Source organism: Lemur catta, chromosome X (genome assembly GCF_020740605.2).
Source record: "Lemur catta isolate mLemCat1 chromosome X, mLemCat1.pri, whole genome shotgun sequence".
Taxonomy (NCBI): Eukaryota; Metazoa; Chordata; class Mammalia; order Primates; family Lemuridae; genus Lemur; species Lemur catta.
The window spans coordinates 8,078,672-8,096,504 of record NC_059155.1 but is presented as its reverse complement, the minus strand read 5'-3'; the positions used below and the strand labels follow the sequence as shown (position 1 = coordinate 8,096,504).

The 17,833-nt window shown below is 37.4% G+C and overlaps 1 protein-coding gene across 1 annotated transcript in view; it reads left to right on the top strand.

The window, feature by feature from the left end:
* The first annotated feature begins 12,503 nt into the window (after positions 1-12,503).
* Positions 12,504-17,833, top strand: part of TMLHE (trimethyllysine hydroxylase, epsilon) — a 61,139-nt gene continuing 55,809 nt past the window's right edge. The window contains exon 1 of the mRNA XM_045537942.1: positions 12,504-12,646. The gene's annotated coding sequence lies outside the window, so the exon portion shown is untranslated. The remainder of the gene's footprint in view (positions 12,647-17,833) is intronic.

Here is a 17,833-nt window from a genome sequence, read left to right as displayed (position 1 = left end):
CCCATAAAAATAAAAGTCCCAGACCAGATGGCTTCACACCCTAATTTTACCAGACCTACAAAGAAGAACTGGTGCCTATCCTGCAGAAATTATTCCACAACATCGAGAAAAAAGGAATCTTCCCCAACACATTTTATGATGCCAACATCACCCTGATATCAAAACCAAGAAAGGATGCAACAAAAAAAGAAAACTACAGACCAATATCCCTTATGAATATAGATGCAAAAATTCTCAACAAAATGTTAGTAAACTGAATTCAGGTGCTTATTAAAAAAATAATCCATCATGAACAAGTGGGCTTTATCCCACAGATGCATGGATGGTTCAACATACACAAATCTATAAATGTAATTCACCACATACATAGAAGCAAAAACAAAGACCACATGATCCTCACAACAGACACAGAAAAAGCATTCGACAAAATTCAACACCCTTTTATAATAAGAACACTTAACAAAATAGGCATATATGAGACTTACCTAAAAATGATACAAGCCATAATGACAAACCCATAGCCAACATCATACTGAATGGGGAAAATTTGAAAGCATTCCCGCTTAGAACTGGAACCAGACATGGTTGCCTTCTATCACTACTTCTCTTCAACATAGTGCTAGAAGTCCCAGCCAGAGCAATCAGAAAAGAGAAACAAACCAAGGACATCCAAATCGGGCCAGAAGAGGTCAAACTATCTCTTTGCTGACTTACTATCTTATATCTAGAAAACCCCAGAGATTCTTCCATGAGACTACTGGAATTGATAAACAAAATTCAGCAAAGTCTCAGGTTACAAAATCAATGTACAGAAATCAGTAGCATTCCTATACACCAATACAGTCAAACTGAGACCAAATCAAAGACTCAATATCCTTCACAATAGCAACAAAGAAAACAAAGTACCTAGGAATGTATTTAACTAAGGAGGTAAAAGACCTCTACAAGGAAAGCTATAAAACACTGAGGAAGGAAATGGCAGAGGATGTAAACATGTGGAAAATCATATGATGCTCATGGGTCAGCAGAATCAACATTGTTAAAATGTCTATACTACCCAAAGTGATCTACAGATCCAATGCAATCCCTATTAAAATACCAACATCATTTTTCACAGATCTAGAACAAATAATTATATGATTTGTATGGAACCAGAGAAGACCCCGTATAGCCAAAGCAATCTTAAGCAAAAAGAACAAATCAGGAGGCATCAATTTGCCAGAATTCAAGCTATACTATAAGGCTGTAGTAACAAAAACAGCATGGTCCTGGCACAAGAACAGAGACATAGACCAATGGATCAGACCAGATAACTCATATAAAGCCATGCTCATATAGCCATCTGATCTGTGACAAAGCAGACAAAAACATACACGGGGAAAAAGAATCCCTATTTCATAAAAGGTGCTGGGAAAATTGGATAGCCACATGTAGAAGACTGAAACAGGATCTGCATCTTGCACCTCTTGCAAAAGTCAACTCACAATGGATAACAGACATAAACCTAAGACATGAAACTATAAGAATTCTAGAAGAAAATGTTGGAAAACTCTTATAGACATTAGCCTAGGCAAAGAATTTATGAAGAAGACCTCAAAGGCAATCACAGCAACAAAAAAATAAATAAATGGGACCTGATCAAATTAATATGCTTCTGCACAGCCAAGGAAACTATCATGAGAGAAAACAGAGAACCTGCAGAATGGGAGAAAATATTCTCATGTTACACATCTGTTAAAGGGCTGATAACTAGAATCTATATAGAACTCAGGAAAATCATCAAGAAAAAAATCAAACAAACCTGTCAAAATGTGGGCAAAGGACATGAACAGACACTTTTCAAAAGAAGATAAACTGATGTCTAACAAACATATGATAAAATGCTCAACATCTGAAATCATCAGGAAAATGCAAATCAAAACCACAATGAGATATCACTTATCTCCAGTGAGAATGGCCTGTATCAAAAAGTCCCAAAACAATAAATGTTGGCATTGATGTGGAGAGATAGGAACACTCATACACTGCTGGTGGGACTGAAAACTAGTACAACCTCCGTGGAAAGTAGTATAGAGATATGTCAAAGAGATACACGTAGAACTACCATTTGATCCAGCAATCCCATTACTGGGCATCTACCCCAAAGAACAAAAGACATCTGCACTCGAATGTTTATAGCAGCACAATTCACAATTGCAAAGTTGTGGAAACAGCTCAAGTGCCCATCAATACATGAGTGGATTAATAAAATGTGGTATATGTTTACCATGGAGTTCTATTCAGCCAGAAAAAAAACAATGGTGATATAGCACCTCTTGTATTATCCCAGATAGAGCTGGAACCCATTCTGCTAAGTGACGTATCACAAGAATGGAAAAACAAGCACCACATGTACTCACCACCAAATTGGTTTTAACTGATCAACACTTAAGTGTACATATAGTAGTAACATTCATCGGGTGTCGGCAGATGAGAGGGGGGAGGAGGTGATAGGTATATACACACTTAATGGGTGCAGTGCACACTGTCTGGGGGATGGACACGCTTGAAGCTCTGACTCAGCTGTGGCAATGGCAATATATGTAACCTAACATTTGTACCCCATAATATGGTGAAATAAAAAAATTAAAATTACAAAAAGTATATTCACATTGGGAGAAAAACTGAACTGAAGATAATGATAGTGACAGTATTTGATCACAAAACTTAGCTGTTCTTGCATGTTCTTGCACTCATGTTCTCTCTGTGAGCAGCAACAATAGTTGCTAGATTGAGTTTCCACCATAGAAATTGTAGTAATTGACATTGCTGGCTGCTAGTAAGGTTGAATTTCTGTTGTAGAAATAGCAGTGGTATGAATAGCAGCATCTAGTGTTTTTTTTTAAATTTTATTTCAGATTATTATGGGGGTACAAAAGTTTAGTTTATGTGTATTGCCCTTACCCCCCTTGTCCCCAAGTCAGAGTTTCAAGGGTGTCCATCCTCCAGACAGTGCACATCACACTCATTATGGCATCTAGTGTTTTATGGTAGCAAAAAGGTTTCCTCATCACACCAGTTGTACAGTGAGGTTTTGGTGTTTAGTCCTGGAAACCTAGTCCTATGCCTGGTTCTCCATGCCTCATGGTGATTATGATAGCTACCAAGTATCTTTTTTTCTAAATTAAGTTTTATTGAGGTATATTTTATATACAGTTAAATGTATAGATCTTATCTGTACAGACCAATGAGTTTTGACAAATGTATAAACTGTGTAACCAACATCACAATCAAGATATAGAGCAATATCATCATTCTAAAGGGTTCTTCCATTCCTTTTTTCAGTAAATACATATCTGCTATACCCCAGGAAATCATTATTTTGCTTTCTATCAGCATAGTTTAGTTTTGTAATTTCTATAATTTCATATAAATTGAGTAATACAATGTGTATTCTTTTGTATCTAGCTTCTTTAGCGGATCATAAGGTGTTTGAGGTTCATTCATGTTTGTTGCTTTTGAAGAATTCATTTCTTTTATATGGGTCAGTAGTATTCCATTTTATGGATATACAGTTTATCCACTTGCCTGCTTCGAATTATTTGTAGTTTGGGGCTATTACAAATAAAATTGCTGTAAATTTCCATTTCTCTTGGGTAAATACCTAGTGGTGGTATTACTGAATCATGGGGAAACTGTATGTTCAACTTTTTTGTTGTTGTTCAACTTTTTTTTTTTTTAGACAGAATCTTGCACTGTTTCCCAGGCTGCAGTGTAGTGGTGTCATAGTTCACTGCAGCCTCAAAATCTTGTGCTCAAATGATCCTCCTGCCTCAGCCTCCCATGTAACTGGGACCACAGGCATATGCCACCACACCAGGATAATTTTTTTCTTTTTACTTTTTGTGGAGACAGGGTCTCACTATGTTGCTCAGACTGGTCTTGAACTGGCCTCAAGCAATCCTCCTGCCTCAGGCTCCCAAAGTGCTAGGATTACAGGTGTAAGCCACCATGCCCGGTCATATGTTCAACTTTATGAGATTCTGCTAACCAGTTTTCTAAAGCACTTGTGCCATTTTGTTTTGCCATCAGCAATGTATGAGAGCTCAAAATGAGCCACAGTCTCATCAACACTTCTTTTAAATGTTACGTATTTTAGTTTGTGTGAAGTGCTTTGTCTTTGTGATTTTACTTTTCCTTCAGTTTAAGAGTAAGTGATGTTGACCATTTTTCATGTGTTTATTGGCCATTTATACATCTTCTTTTGTAAAGTGCGTGTTTAAGTCTTTTCCCATTTCTCCTATCCAAATACTAACCAGGCCCAACCCTGCTTAGCTTCCAAGATCAGATGAAATCGGACATGTTCAGGGTGGTATGGCTGTAGGCTGTTTTGCCCATTTCTCATTGGGTTTTTTTGTGTTTCTATTTTTGATTTTTAAGAGTTCTGTATGCAATATATATACATATATAATCTGACTTTTGTTAAGATATGTATATTGTGAATATTTCCTCTCTAGTCTGTGGCTTGTGCTTTCATTTTCATGTGTTTGATGTGCAGAAGCTTTTAATGTTGACAAAGTTTGATTTATCACTTTTTCCTTTTATGGTTAATGATTTTTTTTTCTATTCTGAAAAATGTTTGCCTAACACAAGATCATGAAGATATTCTCCTATGTTTTCTTCCTTATACTTCATAGTTTCAGCATTTATGTTTAGGCCTATGATTCATCCTAAATTGAGTTTTGTGTATAGCATGAAGTAGGGTTTGAGGTTCATTTTCTTCAATAATCAGCAGTTTAAGAGATTTCCTTTCCCCATTTAATGGCATTGGTGACTTTATAAAAAATTAATTGAAGTAATAAACACAGTGTGGTGTTGGAACAAAATAAAAAACCAGAATTAGATGTACACAAATATGCCCAACTGATTTTTGACAAAGATGCAAAAACAATTCAATGGAGTAAGGATAGCCTTTCAACAATGGTCCTGAAGCAACTGAACATTCATACACAAAAATACGAACTTCAAACTGTTTCACACTTTAAAATATCACTTAAAATGGATCATGGACTTAAATGTAAAATGAAAAACTATAAAACTTTTAGAAAAATGAGAAAATCTTTGGGATATAGGTCTCAGCAGAGGTTTATAAGACTTTACATCTAAAGCATAATCAGTTAAAAAATGATAAAGTGGACTTCATCAAAATCTAAAATTTTTACTCTGTAGAATACCCTCTTAAGAGGATGAAAAGACAAGGAACAGAATGGCAGAAAGTATTTGTAAACCACACATATAACAAAGGATAAGCATCTTAAATATATGAAGAGATATTTCACTGAAGATCATATACAGATAGCAAATAAGCTCATGAAAATATGTTCAATATCATTAGTCACCCAATAAAGGCAAATTAAAACCACAATGTGATATCATTAGAGACCTATCAGAATACCTGAAATTAAAAATAGCTAAGATAAAAAATATTGGGAACATTAAAAAAACTGGATTTCTCATATATTGTTGATGGGAATGTAAAATAGGACAGCCACTCTGGAAGACAATTTGGTAGTTTCTTAAAATATTAAATATGCAAATAGCATATAACCCAGCAATTTTATTCCTGGGCATTTAGGCCAGAAAAATTAAAACTTGTGTTCCCACAAAAGAACTGTATATGAATGTTCATATAAGCTTCATTCACAATAGCAAAATACTGAAAACAGCTCAAATGTTCTTCAGTGGGTTAATGGTTGAACAAACTCTGATATATACATACCATGGAATGCTACTCAACAATAAAGGAGAATGAACTATTATTTAATATACACAACTTAGATGGATCTCAAGGGAATTAGGCTGAGTGGAAAAAAGCCAATCCCCAAAGGTTACATATTACATGGATTCCATTTATATAACATTCTTGAAATGACAAATTTATAGAGATGGACAACAGATTAGTGGCTGCCGGGTGTTGAGGAGGAGAGAGGGTGGGAAGTGAGTGTGGTTATAAAAGGACATGAGGGAAATGGTGGTAATGGAAATGTTCTGTATCTTAACTGTGGTGGTCATTATATGAGATTACACATGTGATAATAGTTCATAGAACTATACACACATATGTATGTGTAACTGGTGAAATCTGAATATCCTCTGTGAATTGTACCAATGTCAATTTCTTGAATTGATATTTTACTAGAGTTATGTAAGATTTTACCATTGGGGAAACTGCATAAAAGGTCCATGAGGTCTCCCTGCATTTTTTGCAACTTCCTGTGAATTTATAATTATTTTAAAATAACAAGTTGAAACAAAAAAAATGACCATATATGTGTAGGTCTATTACTGGATTCTGATCTGTTCCATTGACCTATTTCTTACTCCAATCCCACACTGTTTTGATAAGTACAGCTTTATAGTAAGTCTTGAAACCAAGAAGTATAAGTTCTATAACTCTTTTTCTCTTTTCAAAGTTTTGCTGGAAATCCCATGACGTATGTTTGCCCACCTCAACATCTGCACAGCTTTGTCCTCTCTGATGCCTGGCTCCACAGATTTCAGCTGCTTCACCTACCCAGAACTCTGACCTTTTCCTCCTCCACTTGATGAGACTGCCTAGGGTCGGAAAATTGTCAACAGGCAAAGAGCTGGGGCAATCTTGGGGCTTAATTTGAGAGTTTCTCTTTTTCTGAGGATCATAACCATGTGCTGACTATTGTTCAATACCTATAAACTGTTCCTTGCATATTTTATGCAGTTTTGTGATTTTTGTAATAGCAGGAGTGCTAGTCTAGTGTCGCCCCCAATATAGATTTATTAAACTTTTTTTTCCTGCTTAAATCTGCCAGATTCAGCTTCTGTTGCATGCAACTAAGAACCCTGACTGATAAAAGCCCCTAGTTTATGCCATGCCCTATGATAGGTTCTTGGGATTCATTGACTTAATCTTCATTAGAAAAATCTTTCCTCATGGAAACCAAAACAATTGGCAAGAAGAATTTCTCTCCAATGGTGAGGAAGAGAATGAGGGGAGAGAAGTTTCAGTGAGAGAAGCATTGTAGATGGAGAAAGCATGTATAAATGCACAAGACAGTCAGCATGCAAAAAACAAAGTATGAAACCTTTGAAATTTTCAAGGAAATGGTCCTGAGACCTGCATAAATCCTTCTGATCCAATAAAATCACTATAACATAGAATTTCCTCCACAAAATGCAGTAAAATATGATTTTTTTTGTATAGTAGATTCCTATAGGATTGTTTTAGCTGTCCCTGCAACTCTCATTAATATGGCCACCACTAGAATAACCAACCATCCCAGTTTGCCCTAGATTGTTGTAGTTTTAGCAAAGACCTACATCCAAGGGAATCCTTCTGTTCCAGGAAAATTAAGAAAACTGTCCTTTAATATCAGGTGACCTCGTTCACCTGGCTACAGTTGATTGGTCTTGGATGGGCACCAGACTCACACTTGGCCAATGAATCCCTCCCTAGATTTATGGATATGGGACCATAGTGTCTGTGGCAGCTACGTAAGTGCCTTTCAGATCTTTCAAGAGAAAACCTACCGTGAGGAGTGGAGTAAGCTAACAGCCTCCAGCTGGAGCACTTCTAGGATATTTTTGCATCATTTGATCCAAAGCCATTCCCTTCCCATGCATCTCCATCCAATTTCTGGATACAAGGGGGATACTATGGCTGTTTCTTCACAATTCAGTATCCCTCTAATCAGCAATCTTTGCTCTAGGTCTTCTGGTTTGGGTGGTGGGGACTTCTACAGGGCTGCACTGTAATCTGAAGCCCTTCCTATCCATTCTTCCTTTCTTTCCTCTCCTTTTATAAGTATCAGACCTGCACTGTGGTCTGCCTACTCCTGCTTCTTCTTCTCTTTATCTTCCCAGTCATTACCCACAATAGATCTCTAGCCTTGTAACCCCATATTGGCATCTGCTTTTAAGAGGACCTGATCTGGCTCGGTGTCTCTCTCCAGTGGCTGAAGCTATGATACAAAAATCTGTGAAGGTGTCAGTAACCATATTTCCTGTTACATGGACTTGTGAAACAAAAGGAGCTTGGGGGAAAGGGGGAGGGGAGGTGGGGAGAGAGGGAGAGAGAAACATAAGTATGCAGGGAAGAACAGAGATAAAAGAATGATAGAGAGCCTTGATGTCATTTGAATCCTTGGTTTTGACCATTATTGAGGCCTAACTGTACCTTGCCCTTTTCAAGTTTTGGTTGTTCCAATCCTTGAATTCTGTGAGAGACTCCATTATCTTCCCATAAATTTCTCCCTTTTGCTTGTTAATTTCAGGTTGGTTTTTGTTACCTTCAACTAATAAGTCCTGACTAATACCTCTTCACTGCAAATCTAATTGTATAGGCCACTGAGTTTGTGCTTAATCATGTTTTTCTTGGGAATCAGAAATGTTCTAATCCCTAGACACAAATTAATATGCTTTTCAGCTTTTACTAAATTTTTGTCCATCAGTAGATAAGGAAAATTTTGCACGGCCTAGATAATTTCTGAAAAGTTTTAGCATTTGTTTCTCTATAGACTACATAGCAGAATTGTTGTCATAGACCAAAACCTCAGCCAAATTCAACATTGCACTATGTCCAGAGTATTTATTTTCTGGCTAAAAGTCACTATAAATTTTATTCTTTTCTTTCTTTCCTTTTTTTGAACTCTTTCAAAGATTACTAGTAGTTGATTCTTTTAAAGACAATTTTTTTTTTTGGAGACAGAGTCTTGCTCTGTTGCCTGGCCTAGATTGCTGCAGCATTAGCATAGCTCACAGCAACCTCAAACTCCTGGGTTTAAGCAATCCTTCTGCCTCAGCCTCCCGAGTAGCTGGAACTACAGGCATGTGCCACCATGCCCGGCTAATTTTTTCTATATATTTTTAGTTGTCCAGCTAATTTCTTTCTATTTTTATTAGAGACGAGGTCTCGCTCTTGCTCAGGCTGGTCTTGAAGCGATCCTTCTGCCTTGGCTTCCGAGAGTGCTAGGATTACAGGCGTGAGGCACTGAGCTCGGCCTTAAAGACAATTTTTGACAATTCAAAATCACAATTAATATACAGTTTTAATCACTTTTCAAGAACTATTAAGGTTATGCATAGGATTAGACAGCAACAAAGCTTCATTAAGATGCTGATAAAAGCAAGATGTAGATGTTATTGAACGATGACAAGTCCCACACATCATTCAATACAATAGTCCTTGCAAGAGAAGGTGGTAATTTGGTCTAGAGCAGGGCTTGGTAAATTATAGCCCACAGGCCAAATCCTGCCTCCTACCTGTTTTTATAAATAAACTTTTTTTTTTTTTTTTGGAGACAGAGTCTCACTCTGTTGCCCAGGCTAGAGTGAGTGCTGTGGCATTAGCCTAGCTCACAGCAACCTCAGACTCCTGGGCTCAAGCGATCCTATTGCCTCAGCCTCCCAAGTAGCTGGGACTACAGGCATGCGCCACCATGCCCAGCTAATTTTTTCTATATATATATTTTAGTTGGCCAGATAATTTCTTTCTATTTTTAGTAGAGACGGGGTCTCGCTCTTGCTCAGACTGGTCTCGAACTCCTGCGCTCAAACGATCCACCCGCCTCGGCCTCCCAGAGTGGTAGGATTACAGGCGTGAGCCACCACGCCCGGCCTATAAATAAACTTTTATCGTAACATATTCACTCATTCATTTATGTATTGTCTGTGACTGCTTTCACTCTATGAAGGTAGAACTGAGTAGTTGCAGACAGAGATTACGTCTCATAAGCCTAAAATATTTACTATTTGACCCTTTACAGAAAAAAAATTGTCAAACTTTGGCCTTGAATGTTAGCAGTTCAGGCAGGGACAAATGGATGAGCAGATTATATTTTCAAAGCAGAATAGCAACAAGTTTGGTGTGTTCTTGGAACAGAAGCAAGGCTAGTGTTGCAGGAACATAAAGGGACCCAGATACTATTGTTGTTATTTTCTATTTTATTTTCTAGCACATTTGTACTTCTTGCTTTTTATTCAGCCATTAATTCATTTGTTCCACAAATATTCTTTAAGTACTACTCTGTGTCATATACTGTGTGAGCTGCTACACATGCAAACACAGAAATGCACACATTCACATCATAAGGGAAACCAACAAGTACAACAATTACTACACTTAATTACTAACAGTAAGTGCTAACTAAAATTCAGGGACAAAACAGTGTAATTGATGCAAAGCAGATGGAATAAACTTTCCACCACTTGTTCAGTATTTAGCTGACATTCGATGTCACCTTCCTCAAACTGTACCTGAACCACTTCTTCCCTGGTTGATCATGCCTCCTCTCCTTCAGTTACTAAAATACAACATCGTAATATTAATCACTATCATCATAGCCGCCAGTACTCATTGAGCACTGACTAGGTGCTGGGCATGGCCAGGTGCTGTATATGCATTGTCTCATTTAATCATCACAGCTCTGTGAAATAGATTACTAAAAGGAAACTGAGGGTCAGAGAAGTGAAGTTCTTTGCCCAAGGTCTCATATGTGCTCCTCAAAGTAGCACTCAGGTCATCAAACATTTTCTTCCTGCTCTGCTCTGGCTTGCTGCTGATGGCTTATGTTAAGATCCCTGCTGCTTGATGGTATCACCCACCAAACCACAACCATTGCTAATATCAACCAATGTCTATGCCAAAGCCTTATCTCTAAAGCATTAATGTTTGAGTCCAGGATATTGTTTCTTGAAGCTCTTAGTATGGTTTCTTATAAATGCCAAATATCTAGCATCAATGAAAATATTTTGTCAAAGAGTTCTTTGTAATTTTTGCTCGTGCTTTTATTACAGTCCTGGCCTAGGGTTTACAGCCAGATTATCTAAGTCTGAATCTCAGCTCTCAATTATAACTGACATGTGATCCTGGTAAAATTGCTCAACCTATCTGTGTCTCAGTTGCCTTATCCTTAAAGTAAGAATAATGATATTATCTACCTTAAATGTTTATTATAAAATACTTAGCCAAGTGTTAGGCATATAGTTCAGATTTAATAAACGTTGGTTACGATTACTAAGGCAACTAGCTTCTTTTACTGACTCAAACAGGTTTTGTCTATCAACCTCTTGCCTCTTTCTGAATACCTTCTATCTGTTGACTTCACCTTACCTTTAATGAGTTTATTCACTCTAATTGCTACTGTCATGCTTCTTCCTATTGCAGGAGCTTGGATCATGCTGTTCCATGTGTCTGGATTTTTCTTCCTTTTCCTGTTTGCCTGGCCAACTGCTTTGTCTTTAAACATAAGAGCATAAGGGCATGGACTATATCTGGTCTTTATTATTTTACACCCAGAGCTCAGTACAGTGCTTGGAATACAGTAGATACTCATTAATGTTTGTTCCATGAATGAATACCAGCCTGAGTAAATCTACAATCTCACCTTATTCAGTTTTTTCTCTTCACATTAGTTAACATTCTGGCTATGGCCTTTTATTTGTCTACTCATTGGTTCTAGGCAATTCTCAACAAATATTTATTAAATATATGGATGTTAGGCTCTGTGATATGGGTTTGGAAAACAAATATGAAAAATACAAGTGTTTTGCTCTCAAGAAGCTACTTGTTCATTACAGGCCACAAATATGGAAAGAGAGAAATTATAATCCAGAATAACTGATATGCTTGGGCATATCAGACCCAGGGAAAAGAATATAAATTTATCTTGGAAACACAAAGAAGGGTTCACAGAGGAAGTAATGTCTCACTTGAGTCAAAAATGATGAGTTTAACAGTTTTCCACGGAGGTAGAGCACCCATGGCAGAAAGAATTCCAGGGCAAAGGTGTGGAGGCCTTTTCTTCTGTTGATTCTGAGTTCTTACAAACCATTTCCTTTATTACCTTTTTGACATTAGACTAATACTTTAAATCTCTAATAACTATAATACTGCAAAATTTCCCATCTTTCAATCTATATATATTATATTTTCTTGTTTGCTTTTGCTCTCAAAATTTTTTCTCTGCCCTGGATTTCCATTGCCGTCTTTGTAATATATATTGTTCTTAAATTTTTACCTGCAGAAAATGTTCCTTCCTGATGGCTTATTCCCTTCTAGTGCTCACTATATTTAGCACTGTACCTGGACCCTGGATTCAGGATGCTCAACTGCACTGATGGGAGTCCAGCAGTGAGTGGTATATGACGTCCATAAGTTCAAGAAAGTGGTGGAAAGGTAGTAGAAGAATTTTAGTTCTAGCAAACCTCCATAAGCCACTGTAAATAGAAGTACACTGGGGCAATCGGAAAGAGCACTGAAATGGCAGGCAGACGACCCAGGTTTTACACGCAGTGTAACTTTATGAGTCAGTCTTTTCTCCTCCCTGCGGCCATGGCTTCAAATACATTCAATGATGGCGATTGACGACAGCGCCTCAGTGCAATCCTTCTGGATCAGAGACTCCAGAGGTTACAGGCGTGCTTAGGCACCCACCCCACACGGCCGGAAGGAGAGGGGCGGGGCCTCGAGGCTCGCCACTGGGCCCGAGCGGGCTGGGGGAGGGGACCTCCGGGCCGAGAGTTTTTTGTTGGGGGGGGGAGGAAAAGGCGACTGCAAGCCTGCCTCCCGAGGCCCTCCTTGCTTGGAATTCCGCACGCTTTGCGCAGTCGGGAGTCACGACCTCCAGCACAGGTGGGTCCTGTCCTGTGGGTCTGGGAAGGGGAGTCCTGGATGGGTGCTACGGAGGGGTTTGTCCAGGCGCTTGCTTTCAGGCCTGGCGCGGTGGGAGGCGGCGGCCGTTCCTACCCAGGTTGCTTGGTCCTAGGGCAGTGGTACTTACCTTAGTCTTGGCGAAGGAGAAGGCCACTCCTGCCTTGCGGCAGGGTTGTCGTCACGGTCTGTGCCGATTGCGCGACAGAGTCCGCCGGGAGATCAGCGTGGGGCCAGATGGGCCTAGCGCTCAGGAAGGGCTGGAAGAACTGGAGCAAGCTCGCGTTGGGTCTGTCGCCCAGTATACATTGTCTCAAACTCGGTTGGACTTTCCAGCCCTGAATCTGTCACTGACTTGGTGTCTACCTTTCAGCGAGTTCCTACCCTCTCCTTACCTCACTTTGCTCTGCGAGAGAGTGGAAGGTGGAACTCGGCTGTCTGCAAGACCTTGCAGCGCTTGCTTTGGTTCTCATTATCCACTAATGTTCTCTGCCGGATTTTACCCTTTGTCTGCCCCTCTGGAGCAAAGCTGCCTAGGAAGTGGCAGAGTAGGGCATTAGGTGAGTGGAGCTAGGAAGTTCTCCTTGTGTTCTGAAAACCACCCTGAAAAGCCTTTTAACACTTCTGTGTGGCCTGAAAACTGGAAATGACATTCATTCAATGCATTAATTGTCAGCTCTGAAGAATGCTTTTGTGAATGTTTTTACTATTACAAATTTTAACCAGATGATTGCCTAAAATTTTACGTGGCGAATGGACATAGTAGTACACTGCCTAGCAAAAGTCTCATGATAAAAGAGTTGTTCAGTGATTTAACTGTATACCCAATCGCTGAAAGAAAAACTTGAGCTCTCATATTTTAGAAGCACTTCCATAATCTGCTCCCATACAGTAGTCTTTTACACTTTCTTCTTAGCTGGGTATTGCCCTTTCAGGACACACTATAGTAAACATTACATATAATTTATTTTACATTAACTTAACTATATATGCAAAGAATAATTATAAACACTATGGACCAACATTATGGTGTCAACTTCCAATTCCTTCTCATTAAAGAGCTGGTTATAATGATAATGGCAACCATATGTTATGCAAAATACTCTAATTTTCATAAAAACCAGGAGAAGTAAGTATGATTATTTATCATAATACTTAAAAGAAGTAATACTTTATCACATAACCAGTATGATGAAGGGAATATTCACTGGGGTGGTTGAGTCTGGGGGCTTGTTCAGTGTGCCTTATCTAGTCCTTTATTTCTTGGAAGTGTGGACTGGGACAGATCACTTCCTTGTTTTGGCATCTGTTATCAGGAACCACAAGTAGTTCTGTATCTGCTTGTCAACCCTGGGAACAGCAGTAAAGTATCCAAACTGATCACACAGTGTCTATGATGTTTCTAACAGCTGTGTTTTCTGCCCATCCGGGCTAGGGCTGCGGACCCCTGGATTAATAAAACTCTTTGGTGGGAACAGTCTCTTCCTGCTTGGAGCAAAACTAAACATAGATCCACCAGTTGGGCACCACCGTGACCCTCTCTCTACAGCACCAAATGTCCCCCACGCTCACCACATGGGCTGTACATGCACCTGCCATTGCCCTGTGTAAAGATTTACAGGGTTAAGAGGCTCTTGGAAAAAACTCAGCCTGTTCCATACCTACAGGTTCTAGGCAAGGGGTGGCTGATACGAAGGTGGGTGTTGTTTGGGTGAGGGAGAGACCTGATGATTTCCCAGATGGTCTGAAAAGTGAGAGTGAAATTGTGCTGGGCATCTGCTGAGCCAACCTTGAGGGTGAGTTTAGGACTGACTGTTTGGCAGGACTTGGTGACTGCTTTGTTTAGTCGTATTTTTATACTATTCATCTTACTCTTTGTTCATTCTGAAGACAATCAGTGAATGCTTACTCTGTGCCAGGATGCTGATCCACTGACTGAGACTGGCAGCATGGGAGGACAGGAAGTTTGGGAGGACATCAGGAATTCAACTTCAAGTCCACTCAGTCTGATGCATCCTCACCTTTCTGTCACTCTCTATATCTAATGAGTGCAAATCTTGTCACTTCTATATCCTGACTATTTTAAGAATTCATCGACTTCTCTTTGCCTCCACTGCTACTCCAAATTGCAAGCCAGCAACATTCTTTTTTAATTGATTTTAAAATTTTTATTTTAAAAGACCAAATCGTTGCTTGACCCTCAGGTCTCGTGGGAAAACCACTATCCTTACCATCACCACCACCACCACACCACCACTGCAACAACCAAAAAGGGCCTAATAGCCTATGTATGATCTCTAATAAATTTTCAAAGTAAAGAGATGAGCTATCTCTTTTTTTCTTGCTTCATAGAGTGTTTAAAAATGTATTTAGGAATAATTTACATGCCATCAAATTCACTTATTTAAAGTGCTTTTATGTAAATTTATTGAGTGGTGCAACCATCACTACAATCCAATTTTAGGACATTTCCCTAACATCAGTGACATCTCTCTTGCCCATTTTCAGTCAATCCCAGTTACCAACTCTAACATCAAGCAACCACTAATCTACTTTCTGTGCCTATGGATTTGCCTATTGTGAACATTTCATATAAATGGAATCATATACTATACGGTCTTTTGTGACTAATTTATTTCACTTACCATAATGTTTTCAAGGTGTAGTCATCTTGTAGCATATATCGATACTTCATTCCTTTTTATAGCTGAATAATATTCCATTGTATCAATATACTACATTTTGTTTATCCATTCATAAATTGATGGACATTTGGATTATTTCCATCTTTTGGTTATTGTGAATAAGGCTGCTATAAGTATTCATGTGAAGTTTTAGGGTGGTTTTCAATTCTCTTGGGTAGATACCTAGAAATGGAAATGCTTGGCCATATTATAACTGTATGTTTACTCTTTTGCCAACCTGTTCTCCAAAGAAGCTGTACCATTTTACATTAATTACATTTACATGAACTACCAGCAATGTCTGAGGATTCTAATTTCTCTACATCCTCCCCAACATTTGTTACTTTCCATTTTTTAGGAAAAGTATAGCTATCCTCATGAGTATGGAGTTGTATCTCATTGTGGTTTGGATTTACATTTCCCTAATGGCTAACTGAGCATCTTTACATGTGCTTTATACATTTGTATATGATCTTTGGAGAAATGTCTACTCACATATTTTACCCACTTTTAATTGGATTGTTTGCTTCCTTATTATTGAGATGTAAGAGTTCTTTTGAATATTAGACCCTAATCAGATATATAATTTGCAAATATTTTCCCCCAGTATGTGGCTTGTCTTTTAATTTTATTAATGACATCTTTTGAAGGGCAAAGATTTTGAATTTTGATAAAGTCCAAGTTATCATTTTTTTCTTTTGAATTATGTTTTTTGGTGTTTTATCTAAGAACTCTTTCCCTCACCCATGATAATGAAAGTTTTCTCCTATGTTTTCTTCCAAAAGTTTTATAGTTTTACCTCTTTCATTTATGTCTCTGATTCATTTTGAATTACTTTTCTTTATGGTGTGAGGTAAGAGTCTAAATTCATCTTTTCGCATACAAAATCAATATACGAAGGTCATTTGTGTTTCTATACTCGGGAAAAAATCAGAAAGTGGTATTATAAGAATAATTTGCAACAACACCAAAAAGAATAAAATGATCCTTCTTGGTCATGCTGTGTAATCCTTTTATTTATATTGGTGGGTTTGATTTGCTAACATTTTGTTGAGGATTTTTGCACCTATATTATCAATATATGAATAAATATTTGATATATATGAATATATATTAATATTCATAAGGAATATTAGATTATAGTTTTCTTTTCTTATGATGTATTTGTCGTGTTTGATGTCAAATACCAGCCTCATAGAATGAGTTGGGGAGAATTTTGTTGTCAGATGTGCATGTGTTTATAATTATTATGTCTTCCTGATGAATTGACTCATGATTATAAAATGTCCCTTTTTCCTCTTATACTAACATTTTTTTCTTAAAGTCTATTTTGTCTGATATTAGATATCAGTCTAGCTAATCCAGCTCTCTTATGGTTTATCTTTGCGTTGTATAAATTTTTTCGTTCTTTATTCATTTAACATATTTATGTATTCACAGTTAAACTGTGTCTTTCCACTATTGTACATGCCATATCTTTGTAATCTGTTGTTTTATCCAACCTTATATGCTTTATCTTTTGATTGGACTGTTTAACCCATTCACTTTTACCTTAATTAAAGATATAATTGGATTTACATCTGAGTTTTCTATTTCTTTATTTATTTTAATGTCTCTTGACGTTTTTATTCCTCTGCACTGCCTTTATTACCTTATTTTATATTATATAGCTCTTTTCTCATGAACCATTTAAACCCCTTTTTATATTTTTACTATAACTTTTGGAGCTTTTTATTGATTGCTCTGAGGATTACAATACATATGTCAGCTTTAAATAATCTATATAAATAATAATTTAATTTCAGTAACAGGGAAGTTTTGCTCTCCCATCCTTTGTGCTATTAATGTAGTATATTACACATCTTAATATGTTATAGACCCAAAATACAGGTTTAAAATTATTGTTTTATGTAGTTTCCCTTTAAAAGAAATAAATAAAAAATGAGTATACTCTTTTTTATGTTTACCTACGTATTTACTTTTACTAGTCCCCATTATTTCTTCCTGTGGATTTAAGTTACCATCTAGTGCCATTTCCTTTTAGCCTGAACACTTCCTTTAGTATTTTTTGTAAGGTAGATCTGTTAGCAATGAATTCTCTCAGTCTTTGTGTATTGTGAATCTTCTTTATTTTATCTTCATTTTTAAGAATAGTTTTGCTGGATATAGAATTCTTCATTGACAGTTTTGTGTTTTTTTATTTTTAAAAATTTTTAATGTTTATTTATTTATGGGTTACATGTGAAATTTCGTTATATGCATAGAATGTATGATGATCGAGCCAGAGTATTTACAGTATCCATCACCTGATATTTATCCTGTCTATGCGCTGGGTATATTTCAAGTCCATTCTTCTAGCTATTTTGAAAAATATAATACATTGTTGTTAACTATACTATACAACCTACTATCCAATCAGAGATTAGAACTTATTCTTTATATCTAAGTATACCTTATACCTATTAACCTCCCTCTCTTTATGCCA